The sequence below is a fragment of the Lactuca saligna genome, chromosome 5 (genome assembly GCF_052625555.1).
Source record: "Lactuca saligna cultivar CGN05327 chromosome 5, ASM5262555v1, whole genome shotgun sequence".
Taxonomy (NCBI): Eukaryota; Viridiplantae; Streptophyta; class Magnoliopsida; order Asterales; family Asteraceae; genus Lactuca; species Lactuca saligna.
In genome coordinates this window covers 155,222,094-155,237,154 of record NC_136421.1, presented here as the reverse complement: position 1 = coordinate 155,237,154, position 15,061 = coordinate 155,222,094, and positions in this window count along the sequence as shown.

The following is a 15,061-nucleotide window of genomic DNA, read 5'->3' as shown; positions in this document are numbered from 1 at the left end:
GTGAGCCCGATGCTAGGCAGGAGTCCGGTGCCAGGTAAGCCGATGTCAGGTTCATCTCGATGCAGTTAGGTGAAGTCCCATAGTTTGTGTTATATTCTATGTGTATGGTATGTGGTAGTTTGAGGGAGATCACTAAGATTCGTGCTTACATTTTTCAGTTTTCGTTTCAGGTACTCTTTTAGCAAAGGGAAGGGCTCAGGATTATCGCATGACACACACCACCGTTTCTAGCCTGGGATATTTACTCTGATATTTGACACGAGATTTTGTTATGTTGACAGTTGATATGACATTTTTGAGATACATGGTTTAGAACTTATTATGATGGTGATATCTATGGTTTAATTAATGATTTAAAAGCAAAATTTTTGGACCGTATTTTTGGGATGTTTCAAGTAGTAGAATACTTTAGGAACATGCCTTAATTGCTATTATGTGCTCAATAATTTATATTATAACCTACCTTAGGTTGTCTATCAAAATTGCTATTAGGTTTAAGGTCTGTTGCTGACCTGGAATTAGGAAAATTTATATGTTCAGGCTTCTAAACGTTTAACTACGGTATTAGAATTGGCATATAACTAGTTCAAAGTGATAAGGAGGATCATGCGTCAAAACCTTCCCTATCTATATTCTCGTCTCAGTAAACCGAACATTTGCTTTGGTGTATAGAGCCTCATGGTAAAGACTGATAGTGGAGTGAACAAATGTATGAGATTAGAGGGCTTACGATAATGAATGATACCTATCAGAAGACATCACATGTAAAACCTATAGACTGGTATCTTGCCTTTATAATACATAATAATATGGTTCATATGAAGTACACCTTTGATTGGCGGGACGGTAGAACTTTTGGTTTGATTCCCAAAGTCGTCCCATCATCTGGTGTTTCCACCATCAACCGAGTTGAAGTAGAATTGCTATTAAAGATACGTTTGGAAGAAGTCCTACTGGAGTCTAGGAAATTTTTTATGATTGCTTGGACACATTTGTGTGTGTTAAATTATTTTGTGATTTCAGGAATAAGAACTTTGGGACTGCGAGACAAATTTTGGGACATGTATGAGTAGGTGTGGAAGGTAGTATGAGCCCATACTACCAGAAACACATGATTCATACTTGAATAAGGATGAGTCACAAAGTTACTAAAGAATTAGTAATTGATTTTGTTTTGTTCATGTATATTGTTACCATCGTTTCGGTAACGACTAAAATGATGAATGTATTCTGACCCTAGTTGTCATATTGAATCGAGTCTGACTTAAGAAAAAGTTTGCAGAGTAAGTTACCTGGTTTAGAGAGCCATGATTGGTGTAGCATCCTCCTTAAGTTAAAAAATTGAAGGAAAAGATAATTGAAGCAATCGATACATGTATTGCACCCGTCGTTGAGATCAAGCAGCCTATAACTAGAAGTCTTACACGCTAGAATGTGATTATATCACATTAGAACATAAAGGAAGATATCTTCTCGATGAACCTCGTTGAGATCAACGTTGATGAGTTTTGAAATGAATGAATGATGATTCTGTTGGTTCTTAAAATGAAATTTCTACTTAGTAATTTTTGAGACGTTACATGTCAAACACTCCTAAATCCTAAATGTGCATAGTTAGATTTGAAAGATTGATAATTTATATGAAACGTGTTATTTAATAAGATTAAGGGCAAATTACACGAATGATCTCTATGGTTTAGGTAATTTGTATGTTTGATCTCTAACATTTTTTTCACTCGGGCCAACTTTCTGGTTTGGATTGGTTTCGCTTTTGGTCCATGATTGAGTTAAAAAGACTAATATGCCCTTGTCCAATTTTTTTATCTTTATATTAATTGTTTATAAATTATTTTTTAGTTTATATATCTATAAATATTAAATGGGCCCCACTCATCACCTCCAACTCATCTCCTCTAACTTTACCTTCGTCTTCTTTGCTATTTCACCGTCCACGTCTCCAAAAAAGATATTGATCGAACTGAAACTTGATTTCAACCAGAAAAAGATAAAAAAAGATGAAAACCTAATTATTAACAAACTTGCATCAAATACATAAAAGGAAAAAATGATTTCAACCAAAAAAATCCCAAGGAAAAAAAAAATCAGATTTCTAACAAACCTAAAACAAATCCAGAAAAAAATGTACGATTTCAATCTAAAAAAAACTGATTTCAACCAGAAAAAAGGTCAAAACCTAATTTCTAACAAACCTCCATAAAATCTTTTTTTTTCTTTTTCAAAAACACATCTTCAATTCATGTTCCAGAAGTCGCGGCCAGTGTTCCAAGAATCCACGTGAAAGCAAGAAAAAGAAGTCATTCATTTTTGTGACCTAGCTATGTTGTATTTCGTTGAGTTCCAGATTTGGGATTTTATTTTATTTTATTTTATTATTTATTTACTTTTTATTGTTTTTTTTGTCTAAACTATCATATTCAAAAATTAAAATGAAAGAATATTGATGTAGTGGTTTTGCACGATAGAACCTGATCACCATTATCACTTGCGTCTTCTCCTCTCCGACATCCCTTCAACCGGATCCAACATCTCCTATCACTATAACACCAAACCATGATGATGTTTCAACGGTTTCCGTAGAAGGAAAGATTAAGCAAACACCAGATAAGCAAGGGGGATATACGTCTTCTATTTATGGGGGATTTCAACAGCCTTCATCCTATAAATCACCAATTTTAATGGAAGAAGAAGGATGTTCGTGTTTTTTATATAATGTGTCAATAGTAAGGAATAAATGGGAAGGGTAAGCGACAGGGGGTGCCAACATCAGACTCTTTGGTTTCTCCGACTTCCTCCACCTTTTGTGGTGATTTGTCTACGGTCTTGCTAGAGAAGACAAAAGGGTTGGTTGTAGTTGAATGGAGGATTACCAAAAGAAGAGGGTACGAGGAGGGGGAAGATAGAGGGGTTAGGTTGGGTTGGGTACTTGGATTTCATTAGATTGAAGGAGGTGGATCCATTTATTTAATTATTATTATTATTATTATTATTATTTTTAAATAATAATAATAATAATAACAATTTGAAATAATTATTAAAACTAATTTAAAACAATATTTTTAAAAGTATAGATGAAAGATCGTAAAAAACAAAACAACAAACATCTAAAAGTAATATAATATAATAATAATAAAAAAAATAAAAAAATAAAAAAAAATAAAAGATGAACCGATCACCCAAATTACCCAAAACCACTCCCATGTAACCCAAAGATTAATTTTGGCGCGATAAGAGTACGCCTTTGGCGCGATAACAGAACATGTAGGAGCTATGAGCGACCCAAGAGAGAAATCAACTGAAAACGTGGTGATTTGAGATTCGTTTGAGTCTCTTGGCTACTTCTTCTATTCACATCTCCATAATAATGAAGAAATCCAAGGCACCAAAGGCATCAAAATGCGAAGACGGTGTCGATTTGATTAGTAACATGCCGGATTCTATTCTTCTATTGATTCTTTCCCATATTTCCTTTATAGAAGAAGTGATTCGAACCAGCATTTTGTCCAGACGATGGGGGAATTTGTGGACTGCAATTCCATCTTTAAACTTATTTTACCGATTTGATAGAGAAGACAAATTAAAAAAAAAAAGACGGATTCAAAGAGTTTGTGTACTTGGTTTTAGCAACCAAATCCGTCGATTTGGAATGTCTTTATTTGGGTTGTTTTGATAACTACACTATGTCGACAGTAGGGCGGTGGATTCACATGGCTGTTACAAGAAACGTCAAACAACTTCAATTAATGTTTTCCCCTGAGGAGGAAAATGAAGATGTCGAGATGCCCAATTGTCTTGTGACAGGCAGCTCCTTGGAGGTATTAAGGTTGAATTTGAGGTTTCGTTGTCTACCGGTGTCTAATACTATGGGGTTCCCGGCACTTAGGGTTCTACATTTGACCTATGTTGACTTTTTGGGAGACTGCGATTTGGTAAAAGGTTTTCTTCAAAGCTTCTTTGCATATAAAACATCTCAGATGGTCTTTAGACAGAATTTTCATGAACCCTAGATACAATATTAAAAGGATTTAAAGTGGGGACCTTCACATTATCCTATTATATAAAAAAACACAATTGAGCTGATGATTAGTTATTTCAAGAATAAAAAACATTTGTTCGAATTTCCGCACGTCACATGAAAAGCTTATGATTTTATTTGATATGATCTAGAGATTTGATGGGCTGGAAGAGTGGGAGTTGCATGAAGGTGATGTAAGGAGAAAGATGACTCCAGATGTGAAAAGGGTTGAGTTTTTTGAATTTAAGGGGGAAAAGCCGAAACTCGATTTAGATTGGCATGAAGTCACATTTATGGAAATGGTTTTTAGTTGGGGTACCAAAGCTAAGTACTTTTTGTAATAGATTATAATGGCAAATGTCAAAGTGATTATTCTTTTGAAGAACTCATGTAACATGCTTTCTTGTAAACCATAAGGAGTACCTGCCTATTCATGTAATTGGGGTAACTAGACTTCTTGGTTGGATTTGAATTTTTTGCTTATGGCTCTTCAGTTTCATTACAGTTCTGTCTTTAAAAAGTATAGGCTCTCCTAAATGAGTTCAACTGAACCAAATAAGTAAATTTCTAAGAACCAAATAAGCTTATGATTTTATTTGATATGATCTAGAGATTTGATGGGCCGGAAGAGTGGGAGTTGCATGAAGGTGATGTAAGGAGAAAGATGACTCCAGATGTGAAAAGGGTTGAGTTTTTTGAATTTAAGGGGGAAAATCCGAAACTCGATTTAGATTGGCATGAAGTCACATTTATGGAAATGGTTTTTAGTTGGGGTACCAAAGCTAAGTACTTTTTGTAATAGATTATAATGGCAAATGTCAAAGTGATTATTCTTTTGAAGAACTCATGTAACATGCTTTCTTGTAAACCATAAGGAGTACCTACCTATTCATGTAATTGGGGTAACTAGACTTCTTGGTTGGATTTGAATTTTTTGCTTATGGCTCTTCAGTTTCATTACAGTTCTGTCTTTAAAAAGTATAGGCTCTCCTAAATGAGTTCAACTGAACCAAATAAGTAAATGTCTAAGACCCCCCCCCCCCCCCAAACTACTTATACCTTCTAGTAACCTACTTTACCACCTAAAAACATAAATAATCCACTAAACTATGCAAAGACATAAATGCCCTTAAATTATTACAATGGAAATAAAACCTAGGGTTAATAGGAAAACGTAAGGCAAAGCTGCAAGTGAAGGCTACATATTATGTTTTCCTTCTCGAGTTGTAAGCCCTAAATAGCAATGAACTTGTTGTCTTAAATGAAAAAGGTTGGAATTAAAAACCTAGAATGATGTTCTTCTATATTTAACAATTATGTATGAAATAGCATTGTACTTTATTAAATAACATACATTGAACTTGAGAAAAATAATGTTTTCGATTTTTATAGCTTTTGGACTACTCATCATATTTCCTGGATTTTAACATCAAAAACAACATTATACTTTCTTAAAAATCTCTTAACTAGTCTTGGGACTTTTTGGAAAACTTAGATTTGTGCTTTTTTGACATTTTTTAGAACACTCTTTTTATTTGATGGAATTTAACTTGAAAAAAAACATTCTAAGTCTCTAAAAAATATGTCTGAAATAACATTGTACTTAACTAGATAGTAAATACCATTGAAGTTTGGAAAACATTACAAGACAACATTGATTGCACTCAGTGTTGTAAAACTCGCCGAGTTGGCCGATTACTTCGAGTACTCGCTACTCGGCCCATTACCGAGGTGAGTTGCAAAATCACGAGTACTCCCCGATCGGCCGCTTTTTGAACTGAGCAATATTGTAAACCCGATCAACTCGGTGATTAATATGCATAATATAATTAATGATTTATTATTTAACAAACTCACATGTGATTATTACTACATGTATATCTCTTAAATTTTCAGTAATTATTCACGAAGTGAGATCATTATGTGTTTTTTTAGTTTTTATGTATTCACATGTATCTAATTTTGTTATATATTTCTATCAGCTTATCATTTTGACATATATAATGTCCCTAAAAATATTTCTACATGAATTACCGAATCCGAGTACTCCCCGAGTACTCGCCTCTCGGTAGTCGGCCGAGCAGGTACTGAGTAACGAGTTCTACAACCTTGATTACATTAAACAAAAAGACACTATAAAACTTTCGAAAAGAACAACTACTATAAGTAATAGCCTCCAATATAATCTCCCATTTCTTCATTTCTATCATAGACTAGAAAAGGCACTAAATTTCCACTTAATCTTCCAAAAAAGTATTGAAATCTTTATATATAAGAGTTATTATAGAATGATATTACTAATAAATATGATCATATAGGGTTATACATTATAGCAAATTACTACTAATTGATTAATTATTATAGTAATTTAATTATTATTAAATATTATCAACACTTGTATTTAATTGTAAAAACATTATTTTATGAAAATAACATTTTACCATTTAATTGAGAATTATTGTTTTTAGGAAATCATAATAAAAAGAACAAAACTAGTTATATATATATATATATATATATATATATATATATATATATATATATATATATATATATATATATAATGAATATAATGATTGTATTTGGGTTGAACCTCCACATTAGAGTTGGAAAACCTGAAACTTGGTGACATTCTGATAGTGTAGAAGTGTAGATTAATAGTGACACACACATAAACCTACAACATCAGTGACATTATTTTTTCCGACCAAATATAATAACATAAAAAAATAAAAGTACAAGTGCACCATCAAACGTCTTTCGATTGTTGCGGTCGTGATAGGTAGAACCAAAGCTAACTTTAACAACCCATAAACCATAGGATAATGACGATGTTTCACTATTTCCACCAACAAATGAAAAATTCACACTTTTGTGTTGAAGCACCTAATCGAAGTTTGTAGTTATTCTCCTGCAAAACATCAAATTTGTAAACGGATTCTTACAAATTGTGCTAACTCTTACAAATGTAATACCTATACAAGTTGAAACTACTAATAGGGAATACAATCAACCAACACATATCTCGACCACTAACTTTAGGATCAAGAAAATGGTGCCCACAAGAATCACCATATCTAACCCTAGACCCCATCCAGACGAAGATGATCAATTGACTGAAAACACCAACCTTATGGACTCAATAGCCATAAAAGCCTTAGTAGTACAACGCATCCGTGATGCCATGCCAAGTTTCAAAGACAACCGTGACACTAGATCTGGACAAGGGACGGGAGGTGATAGCTCTAAAGGGGATAATCGAGGTCTTCCTAGAGCTTGTACATATAAGGATTTTATGAACTACAAGCCCACAATTTTTTATGTAATTGAAGGAGTCTTAGGACTCACATGGTGGATTGAGATGACCGAATCTATTTTTGACATTAGTTTATGTACTGAGGAGAGTAAGGTGAAGTTCGTAGCTTGCACCTTTGCAGATGCATCATTGTCCTGGTGGAATAGCCACACCAAGACATTGGGAGTCACCAATTGTGACAACCCGAAGTTGTTCCATCGCCGTAACCCGTTTCGTCCGTAAAATTTGTCATTAGCAAATTGTTTCGATTTCGTTTTTGGATTAGGTCAACTAATGTAGGACTTTTATTTTGACCTCGTAAGTATCCAAACACGTTATAACGCAAGTAAACTCCCCAAACTAGTAATTAGAAAAATTTTAGTTTCGACCATATCGGGTTACGACAACTTAATCGGGTGCGACCAAAAGCCTCGGTTAACGTCAGTATCGGGTAGAATTCCACCGTGTCTCAAACCCGAACCATATATAAAGTGGAATGAGTCTCATTTGAAGCCTTTTTCACACTCTCTCTAACCTCTCTCCTCAATCCAAGATCTAGGTCCAAAAATCATCCAAATCAAGCTTCAAATCACCAAGGTAACTACCCTAACTCATAGATTAGCATCCTTAGCCTTCAATTTCGTGTTTAAATCATGACTTAGGACCATAAACATGTGTTTACGGCCCTGGAACACTCTTGGGTAGTGAACACATATAAATGGGGTTTTTGAGCCTTAAAACCCTTCCAAAATAGCATTGGAGTTTAGATATGACTTAAGGACTTATTGGATTGGACTTAGAACACCTTAAACTCAACATTTGGGGAGTAAACATGAGTTTACTGCCCAAGAACATGCTTGGGCCGTAAACTCCATATCATGGGTAGTAAACTCCTTTTTAGGTGTTAAAATGCCACTTACAGACCTCCTAAGCCTTGAACTAATAACTAGAAGCAACCACAATCAAATTAGAAGCCTTAAACTTGATGAAAACCCTTCCTTTAGATGTACACAGCCGTAAACCCCCCAAGAATGGGTTCCTGGGCTGTAAAATCCTATAAATGGGTTAAATGGTACCCTAAATTCACCCATTGACTTGTAAAAATGAGTTGAATCACATATGATTGACTTAAGACCACCAAAACATCAAATGAAGGTGTGTGGGGAAGCTTACAGCCTTAAACACTTAGTTTACTGCTGTAAACTCCTCAATTGGTCCCTATCATGTTCAAATTTCACTCAAATGCCTTGAAACCAAATCTAGCATCACCTCTAAAATGATATAAGGCCATTTAGCCTTCTAGAACACCCCACCATGAGTTTACGTCCGTAAACTCATGGGCAGTGGGTCATTAGGGTCGTGAACTCTCTTGGGAGTTTACTCTTGAAGAGTAAACTCCATATCCAAACCATATATGTCCATAGATGTCACACGGGTCACTCCAAACACTTGAAATGAAGTGTTTTCGTGACTAGAAGTGTATACCCTCAACTAATTAGTGATTTAAAATATAATTAGATACATTTGTATATCATTTAATATTACATAGGAACCTTGCACGTTTTCAAGCCTCGATCCGACGTTTAGCATCCTAGTCGACACATTCCTCGTCCGGTGAGTTCATACCCCTATCCTTTTTCAATGTTTTTCAATGTTTACAGGGGGGAATACAAGCAAAAGTACAAGAATATCTTGTGCTTAAACTTATTATTTCAATTGAAATGTTTCATATTCCACTTGCTTTTAACAATTGAAACTGTATTAACCAACTGTTTACCTTGCAGAATCAGTTTACAAACCGATTTCATATCTTATTATATAATGTTATAATATATATTTCACAAATGATTTGTTCCTTAAAATTATTGTTAAAAGTAGTAGATTAGTACATTTGTTTTGTCCTCGGTAACATTCCACAGAGATACGTGAGTGGAGGATCGTAATTGTAAATAGAATTTAAACAGTATTTTCCGCATTATTACTTGTAGATTTGTTATTCCTATAAGTTGGAGACACGTCCTCGGAGAACACTCCACAGAGATATGCGAGTGGAGGACCGCCTCTGTAACCAGAATATCTTAGATAGGGAGCGTGACTAGAGTTTATAGTGATGGGTTTTAGTCATAAGAACATCCTATGTGCTCATACAAACCCTAATGCTCGGATCTAGGTTTCTCTATTGTACATGCAATTTATCCAAGACTATAAACCCTAGATCTAGCATATGATAATCAATATAACATAATAATGGGTTTAAGATATTACCTTGATTGTTATGTAGCAATAACAATCACAAATCCTCCTTGTAATGAATTTAGAAAGCTTAGAGTCACAAATGTCACTCCTCTAATGGTTCACAAACACCAAGAGCAAGAGGATGAAGAAGAGAAGAGAAAGAGGCTGCCCAAAACCGTTAAAAAACCCTAGAGAACAAGTTCACCACGTTTTTGGGGCTTAAGGGTTCTATATATAGTGAGGCCATTAGGGTTATCTAACAAGGAAAGCTAAATTTGGATGCTTAAGCACTAAGCAACCCATGGATTCTTTTAATTAAAGCCCTTGGATGATTTCTTATGGGTTTCCCCATAGAATTCGTCCAACCTTATATAATAAGGTAATCCATAGCCCAATTGCAATTATCTTATAATTACAATTCCAGTCCCTTAAGTTTAATTAATCTCTTTTAGTCACAAACTTAATTCTTATTAGTTCTTCACTAATATTAATTAAACAATATGATTTCTCCTTTAATATATTATTCCCATAATATATTAATAAATCATATTTAATCCTTTCTCTCCATAATTCATCCTATCAAGTTGCTTTGGTGAAGGCAACCCAAAAGGACCATGCACCATCGGGTCAAGTACATACCAAAATAGTTATGGACTTAGACACTAATCCAACAGTCTCCCACTTGGATAAGTCTAATAACTATTCTATGTATGACTTCAGATCCTGATTTGCAATCGTAGCTTTCCAAAGCTGCTGTCAACTCTAATCCTATCAGATACGCGTGTCCTTTAGATAAGGGATCATATATTTCTCCATTCTAGATATCGTATAAGATATGATTTCAAATCATTCTTTCTGTACTATTTCTCGATTTCCGATTTATGACGACTGACTAATTGAACAAATCAAATTAGCCCTAGCCCGGTCGAGCATTTACGTTTATCATCACTAAATCATCGAGTGGCCCAAAGATATCGCTTTTATCCTATTTTGAATAAAAGGAATGGATAAACTTTGACTCAATGCTCGCTTGCACTCACTCACCGAATTACACATAACAATATGTTTTATAACACCAAGTTACTAGTGCGTTTACATATTATCAATGTGCAACCGACTCGCAAGGTACAACTCACACATCTCGGTTTCAAGAATATAAGATGTTATCGTCTCACCAATCACTCATGATAAAATCCATGAAGTGATCCAAGTGAGTGTGGGTTTAATCCAATGCTCAAATCATATTCATAAGCACTCATGAATGTTGCAGCAAACATTTGCTTATGTCTAATACTCTTTTAGAAATTCACACACCAATTCATGATAGTCTTCATTCATACCTACTTCCAACATATGAATGATTGTGGCCCGTTCGAATAATTTGACTATTCTTAACCAATTAAATTATTCAAGAAGTCAAAACATGCAAAGTGAAACACAAGGATAATACTAATCCCATATGGCCCCAAACCCTCGAGTATAAATAAAACACCTTTTATTTATCACCATATCGATTACTCATTATTTGTCGTTTCCGGTAATCAACTTCTTACTTGAATTATAACACTTGTCCTATGCTCTCAGCATGCACACAATGTTTACCTATGGTTCTTACTTTGTGAAATAGATCAAATGAACACATTTCCAATCATACTCATTTCACAACTCCAAATCCTTTTTCATAAGTGTAAGAATATCAAATTCTTGCCACTTATAGAATATGTTAGATTCTAACATTTTATGCAAAGATCCTTTTGTAATGTCATTGCACTAAAGTTACAATGACTATTGCCAATGAATTACAAAGTTCTCTATCGGAAATTGTTACAAGACAATTCCATAGATGTGATGTCTCTCATTCAAAGTACATTTCTTTGAACATCCTTTTGCATAAAGTTTCTAATCTAGACATAGATTCTCAATATCTAACTCCCAATATGGAAACCTTTCCATACTTACCATATCACTACTCATTCTTAATAGAATCTTATCTATTCATAAAAATGTTGATATACTCCATCCAATACTATACTTCCAACTACTCATAAGCGACCAATCCTCAGCGAACTTTGGATTGTCCTTTGATAGTTGTTTAATTATCTTAGTCAAAACCGATTCTTATCCTTTTTCCCTCTAAATGCGCTAGACATTGGAAAATTTTAGAATGGTCAAATATTATAGCATTTGCAATCGATTCTATACTCGAAGCGTATGGGACACGATTCATAGTGTCTTACATAAAGATTTGATACTTTCACTACTAGAAAATAGACCTTTAATGACGCGCTTTTTACGACACGCGCTGATTAACGATACGCAATAGGACGTGCCCTTAAAATAGTGTCATCTCTCCAAAAAATTTAAGGATTTACGTCACGCATTATTGCGTGCCCTTAATTTAGTGTCTCAAGAAAAAAAATTAGAAACACGGAGGGCGCTTTATCTTAAACGCGCGTCGTCTGTACATGTCGCTTTATAATTTTAATGAAACGCGCTTTTAGTTAATGAAGGGGGAAACGAAATCCCCAAAATTTTGAAAACCCGCCTTGTTTTTTCTATCTTCTATATATTTTGTATCCTTGCAATCCACTCTCCCCTCTTAGATACTCTCTCCTCTAGATCTCTCTTCATTCTCTACCTCCCGTCTCTCTGTAAACCTCGAAGGTGAATCGTAATTGATCTGCGAGGTCTCCTTCTTTTTCTTTGTTTTCTCAGGTACAACATCATCCTAATCCATTAACCCCTTTCATTTTTCATTAAAAAAAACCCTAATTAACTTGGCAAGTTCATGAACCAGATGTAGCACATTCCAAACTGGGGATTTAACCAAACCCGATAGAGCCATTGACGGAATCTTTGGATCCGGTCAAGAAGGACTCTCTGTAATCGCGCAGCTTTCATCACAAGGGATCGCTCCAGGTCTTTAATCTATCAATCTACAATGTCTACTGTCAAGTTACATCGAATCAAGGTCTAGGGTTTCAAATGCTTCAAGTTCTTCCCAAATAATTTCCCCTCTCAAGACGATTTTCCTTGATCGTATCTTTATGGCGATGATTCTCTCTCGATCGGATCGAAGACCACTCACTCTCTCCTTAGATCTCCATGTGAGTCTAATCCCCCCTCTCTGTAATAGCCTTGCTTCCTTCCAAAAATCGAAGACCATTCTCTCTCGATCGTATCTTTATGGCGAAATTTAGACACAATAATCTCAACATAAAATTCGTAACTGAACTCCTCTTCACCTCTACCCTACTCCATCTACAACGACTCCTTAAATTTACAAACCCTAGTCCAGTTGCGGTTCTAGTCAAAATAGGTACCTATCTATCTGCTTTCTGAATTATCCTAGATTGGAAATTTCTTGATACTTCGCTAGCTTTTAAACAAACAAAAATCAGTTTTTCTCTCAATAATCCATTGGATTTTTCATTGGTGTTCCCCTTACTGGTTTTGATAACCTCTATAATCTGTGAAGTTTGTGTTTACTTTCTTGCCCTCCCTCTCTCTAAGAAGAAAATGCAGCCTCGACGCCTTCAATCACCCAACGACATAGGTGAAACTCAAACTTCTCAAACCAAAAGAAATATTGTACAAAAGAAAAGTTGTCCATTAATGGAAGAAGTGCAGGGGGGTTGCTTATTGGTGCTGTTGTGAACATGAGACCTGATTTATTTAAGGCTACTGTAGCTGGAGTACCATTTGTAGATGTTGTGACTACAATGCTTGGTCCAACTATTCCTCTTACAATTGCAGAATGGGAGGTGATTTATATATAATATTTTTTGTTTTGGAAACTCAAAGCCGGATGCTATGATAATATTAGTATGTTTCTTTCTAAATGTGAATGACTTGCTCTATTGCAGGAATGGGGTGATCCTCGGAAAGAAGAGTTCTACTTTTACATGAAATCATATTCACCAGTTGATAATGTGAGTGCCAATGTATCTTGTTTCAGTTTAACTGACATAAATCCATCTCACAGATCATCAAATGAAAATGTTGAAGTTAATTACTTATGGGTGTCTATTTTGAATAGGTAAAAGCTTAGAATTATCCAGCCATAGTTGTTACTGCTGGAATAATGGTAGGTTGTCCTTTCCAGAAGATAACAACAGTGACATATTGTAGTGTTTACTTTTTTTTATTTGGTAATTTGTGCCAATATCATTTTCTTGATATATCTAATGTATTGTTTAACTGGAGGTATATATGTATGACATGTTTTGGCAGATCCACGTGTACTTTATTCAGAACCTGCTAACTTTGTTGCCAAGTTGAGAGAGATGAAAACAGATGAGAATGTAGTGTTGTTTAAATGTATTCCGCTTAAAATAACTCAACTCATCTAAAGGCAGTCTCTATTGTTGCTAATAAACATCAAAAGGGCTTAGGCCACTGGAATTGAATCAGTGAATCCCACTAGAACTTCTTAGAAACAGTCGGTTGTTGGGACTTCTGACTATCTGGCTCCTGAGATACTTCTTGGCGCGGGACATGGTTGGAATTTACAATTATACCCCTTCCCTTTACCCTTTATCATTTATTCAAATGTCTTTCTGCTTATTGCTTATCTATATATTGAAAGTTGAAACACACTTAATTCCTTTGGTCTGGTTTGTTGTAGGTGCAAACACTGACTGGTGGTCTGTTGGTGTTATTCTTTTTGAGCTACTTGTAGGGATACCACCGTTTAATGCAGAATCTCCACAGGTACTCACTCTCATAAAAGTATGACACTTTGTTGAGGATGGAGGGTAGATTGCTTTGCATTGCATAAAAAGGTAACAAACGTACTTTGGTTATCTTCTCATTTTCTGAATTTGGTTGGGTTAGGGTGCAGCAAGTCTTTGCCAACATTATGAACAGAGATATAACATGGACCAAGATTCCTGAGGAGATGAGCTATGAAGCATATGATCTGATTAATAAGTAAGTTTCTACTTTTTTATCAATCAATCCAATCATCACATATTTATACATAATTATAATTATGTTTATGTTTATTTTAATTTTAGGTTGCTGACTGAAAATCCAGCTCAACGCCTTGGTGCCATAGGGGCTGTACAGGTAACATTTTCTCTCTCCATCATATATATATATATATATATATATATATATATATATATATATATATATATATATATAAGGCAAAGAGGTAGGAAGTTAATTGATAAATGATGTGTGTGACTTATTAATGATAAACAAACAGGTAGAGATGCACCTTTTCTTTAAGAATATCCACTGGGACACACTTGCAAGGCAGAAGGTAATTTCATCTATTTTAAACTTTTATTCTAAGAAAAAAAAAGTTGTTTTATAAAAGTTGAGTTGAGTTGAGTTGTGTGGGGGTATGTTTCAATCAGGCTACATTCATACCATCTGCTGAGACTCTGGACACGAGTTATTTCATGAGCCGGTCTATTTGGAATCCAGAAGATTAGCAGGTTGATGGAGGCAATGATTTTGATGATATGTCTGATACAAGCAGCACATTT